This window comes from Papaver somniferum, chromosome 7 (assembly GCF_003573695.1).
Source record: "Papaver somniferum cultivar HN1 chromosome 7, ASM357369v1, whole genome shotgun sequence".
Taxonomy (NCBI): Eukaryota; Viridiplantae; Streptophyta; class Magnoliopsida; order Ranunculales; family Papaveraceae; genus Papaver; species Papaver somniferum.
Window position 1 is genome coordinate 114764019 of NC_039364.1, and position 5091 is coordinate 114769109.

Genomic DNA, 5091 nt, shown 5'->3' on the forward strand with positions numbered 1-5091 from the left:
AAACCAAACGCGAACCTAAGCCTAAAATTTTGACTAGAACGATACCTATAAGGTAACGAGCTTAATAGGAAAGTCGTTCGAAAAATATTGGTTACTCTTTTGAGCATACTTCGAAGTTCTTGATGGTTTCTGTGAGTTGAATGCGTGACTGCGCCGCCTTGTAACCGGTGAGGCCTTGGGTATCAAAGCTCCACTGAGCTTCCCTCGCCTCGATTCCACTTACTTTGACTCGGATTGATTCCATAGGGGTTTGCTCAGATTGTAACGAGTTCCTTTTCGAAAGAATAGAAGCTGGTCTAGAAACAATCTAAGTGGAACCATCATGCTTTTTGTTTGCTAGAAAATTAGGTTTGATTTGGTTGAGTCAGCCTTTTTTTGTGATTGCATAGAATCCCAAATATCCCGATAAAGCCAAAAATGGCAACTTTAAAAGCTTTGTTGAATCCTACTAGGACTACTCGTCCCTCTTGTATCAGGTTAGCTGAAACTGAAGCAATTTATGAACTTAGGCCTGGAACCCTACAGATGCACCCAATCTTTTTAGGGAAAGAAAATGATAACCCTTATTTCCATGTTAGGGACTTTGAGGAAATTTGTAGTACCCTGAAAAATAGAAACCTTGATGATGATGCGTTGAAACTCAGGTTATTCCCCTTTTCCTTAAAAGATAAAGCCAAGTCGTGGCTGTATAGTTTGGCTTCCGAATCAATTGAAACTTATGAACAACTTACATCTTCCTTTTTGAACAAGTTTTTCCCTAGGCACAAAACCTCGTCTATTAGGACGCAAATCTGCACGTTTAGGCAACAGGAGGGAGAGTCTTTGTATAGGTATTTGGAAAGGTTCAATGATTTATTAGCCCAATGTCCTCATCATGGTTTAGAAAAGGTTAGGTTAGTTCAGATACTTTATGAGGGTTTAGATTATCCCACTACAACTACAGTAGAGTCTATGTGTACAGGTGGGTTTGAAAACCAAACATTTGATGATGCGATGACATACTTGCATGAAATCGCCGAAAAGACCCAACAATGGGAAAGTAATAGGGTACCCCAGAAAACAATTCTTCTAGGCAAAGGAAACGTTAATAGGGTAGAAGAAAACTGTGAATCAGATGCCAAAATTGCTGCTATAGAGAAAAGGTTAGAAGCTTTAGAAGTGGGTCATACTAGTTGTAGAATAGAGCCTTTGTGGGAAGGACATACTGTTGAAGAGCAAGCCAATGATCTTTATAACAACACTAGATTCGATAACCGTCAGAAGTTTGACCCATATTCAGAAACCTATAACCCTGGCTGGAGAAACCATCCCAACCTTTCTTGGTCTAAGGGCCAGAATCAAGGTCAGTCTAGTAACTCTCAAGCTCCCCCAGGTTTTGGCTATACTAAGAATCCTTCAGCCCCGGCTCAGTTTCAGAACCCTCTGGATAAGAAGATTATGAGTTTAGAAGAGTCTCTTGCTTTGTTAACTCGTAACACTATGCAGTTTCAGTAATCTATTGCTCAAGGTTTAGAAGACAATAAGAGAATAGGTCAGGATAACTCTCAGGCTATTTTCGAGTTGAAAACCCAGGTTAGTCATATAAATGAGTCTTTAAGAGAAAGAGGAAAGTTTCCTAGTCATACTACCCCCAACCATAGAGGAGTTCATGAAGTAGGTGCAAAACCATCGAATAAATTGAATGCTATTAGAACCCTTAGGAGTGGTAGAGTAGTAGAGAATCAGGTAACCATGCCCGATAGTGAACATACTGTAGTTCACCCCTCATGATCTCATCCCTCAGGACCACAAACTGAGGGGACTGATAAAATTTCCGATGATGCCAATTCGGTTCCTGAGAGGTCTGATTATGTGCCTAGAGACCCATTTCCCCAGATATTAGTACCAACAAAGAGTGAATCCAACTTTAATGACATAATTGAGGTTTTTAGGAAAGTTACCATAAACCTTCCGTTACTAGAAGCAATTAGGAAACTTCCAGCTTATGCCAAGTTTCTTAAGGATATGTGTATGCGAAAGCGAAAGCTTAGTGTCCCTAAAAAGCCTTTTTAGCTAGTCATGTAAGTTCGATCATTCAGAACCCCATAACTCTTAAATATAAAGACCCAGGTGCACCTACCATTGCTTGTACGATAGGAAAACACAGGGTACACAAATCTTTACTTGACTTAGGAGCCAGTGTGAACTTACTCCCATACCATGTGTACTTAAAGCTAGGGCTCGGTGAATTGAAACCTACAAAGATAACATTGCAGTTAGCTGATAGGTCTGTCAAGATTCCTCGTGGAGTGATAGAAGATGTTCTTATTGAGTTCGACAAGTTTATTTATCCAGTGGATTTCGTGGTCCTAGATACCCAACCTGTCCCTGACCCAGAGAACCAGATACCTGTGATTTTAGGTCTCCCATTCTTAGCTACGTCTAATGCGATCATAAAATGTCGAAATGGTGTGATGAATTTATCCTTTGGTAATATGACTATCGAAATGAACATTTTTAATGTCAGTAAGCTACCTTATGAGCTAGATGACACATGTGTTGAAGAGGTGAATATGATAGAATCCTTAGTTCAGGAGTCATTACCAAACATCTTGTCTGAAGACCCATTAGAGAGTTGTCCAGCCCACTTTAGCATGGATTTCGACGAAGATAGCAACATTGAACAAGTGAATGCTATGTTGGATTCTATTCCTATGTTAGATACTGATAAATGGAAAGCTAGGTTCGAACCATTACTAGCTTTTGAGTCTACCTTAATCCCTTGTTTAGAAGAGCCTCCTAAGTTGGACCCTAAATCTGCATTCTTAGGGACATCTAAGACTTTGCCTGTGATTATAGCATCCGATCAGAACATCAGGCCAGAAATCGTGCTTCAAGACAATAAGGAAACTCTAGGGTTGACCATACAGGATATGAAACATATAAGTCCTATAGCTAGTATACCTCAAAAGAATTTAGAGGATGAACCACCTGATTATAACTCAGAGAAAGCAATTGACCTTTTTTAGAAACCTGATGGTCTAGAAATTAGGAATATTGTGACTAGTCTATCTAGAGACACCCAAAATTCTAAGTTTGGGGGTAGTGATCGTCAATTATCCCAGTAGAAGTCCCTAACTTGGGACTCGATCCTAGTGCTTATGAGGTATCACTTGAGTCTATTCAGACTCCACAGCCTGATCCTCCTGATACTGTTCAGGAGGAAATCCAGATATTAAAGTCCCGTTGTTCGGATGAATCTGTTTTTCAAGACACTCATATGAAGCCCAATTGGGCGCCCCAAATAAATCCAGTTTTCTTGCAAGAAACTTTCAATGAGGTTGTGCTCCTTATGTTATTTTTCTGATCCTGTGCAGTTGTTTCATATTAGTGACAGTTTTATTTGGTTTTGATGACCCACAGTTATTTCGACTACTGATATATGATTTGAAAGGTAACTAGCCATTTTATGAAACTTGATGTCTGGATGAAGACTTTAAATTTAGCACTTCTTGGAAGGTAACCCAATCTCATGCAACACGGTAATATCTTTCCTTAACTCTTTTGCTTCAATGGTAACAGTTTCTCCTTGTTCATGCTTTTAATTTCATCTTTAGAACATTGAGGACAATGTTAGATTTAAGTTTGGGGGTATGGGAGAAACTTTTTAGTTGCATTAATAAACTCCAGAGCCTAGAAATTTATGCATATTAAGGATCGCACTAACTAAACTAAGTGGATGGAATCATTTTGGTTGTAGGAATTGAGGAACCAATCTGATTAGATGGAAACATCTAGAAGAGTCTATTCATAAAAGCACAGAGCTCAGGTGTTAGAAATAACATGATAGTTTCACCATATCTCGTTGGGTCCTTTTCACTTCTTTTTTTATTTTATTTTGTTTTTAAACTATGTTTCTCTAAGTGATTAGGTGGGGCTCACGATTCAAGTTGTTACCAATGCTAGGGTGAATTAGAGTGATTGAGATACCATGAAAAAAAAATAAAAAAAAAAGAGAAAAAAAAAATTGAGACCAGACCATTTGACCAAAAGGAATAAATTCAATAAAGTCGACCACTGGTACCCTTGTATATGCCAGTTGTGTTGACCTAGAGTTAGGTTATCGACCACTAGTTCCCTTGTATATGCCAGTGTGTTGATATTAGTCAGACTAATACCTCAGTCCATTAGGATAGGTTCATTTTTTGCGGAGGCCTTCAGACAGATATGAGAAACACCGTTCACTTAGTAAACATCAAAACCATCTATGTTTTTCTCTATATCCATCTTCTTGATCTATCCATGTGATTATTTTTGACTCCGGATATTGATGTCCATAGTGAGACTATCTGAGTAGAGCTCTGTCACTTTATATGAATTTTAGTATGCTTGAGTGCAAACTCGTGTACATCAATTGGAATTTCGCATCAGGGTACTTCCTCCTGTAGTCAATAAGTATGCCAACCAAGGAGATTCTTTAGTGCCTTCCAAGGTTCTGCCTAGATAGCTAGGGTCTGGAGTGTAAAGGTTTTGTGGGTATATCTCTTGTAAGCCCTCCCGAGACTATAACTCGGCCACTAGGGCCACCTAGGGGTTTAAAGGCTTATTGCATACGCTAAATGCAATCGACGATGCCTGCGACAGTGAGTTAGGATTTTATTTTCTATTTGATTTGCTCGAGGACTAGCAAATAATAAGTTTAGGGGTATTTGATAGGCACATTTTTGTGTCTTATATAATCTCAATTGTATATATTATTAGTGCTCGATTTTATATTTATTATGGCTTTTTATGTCCCTGTAGGTATTTTTGGAGAAATAAGCTTTTGCGGCGAAATTGGCTAAAAAAGTGGTTTTTGCGCTCGTGGGAGAAAATTACTATACGAACTCTCACTTTGGATAAGGGGTAACCTAATTACTAAGGGGTGACCTATTTCCAGGCAGCTGCTAAAGGGAGACCAGCACATGATAGGGGGAGGTCATCTTCATCGTTTTTAAACTCAGAAATTGGCGGGAAAAAATGTTGCAGACGAACCAGAGTTGGGGATTTATTTCGAAGGTGTTTTAGAGAGATTCAATCGCTGAAATTTGTTGGGCTGGACGTGATTGAGCA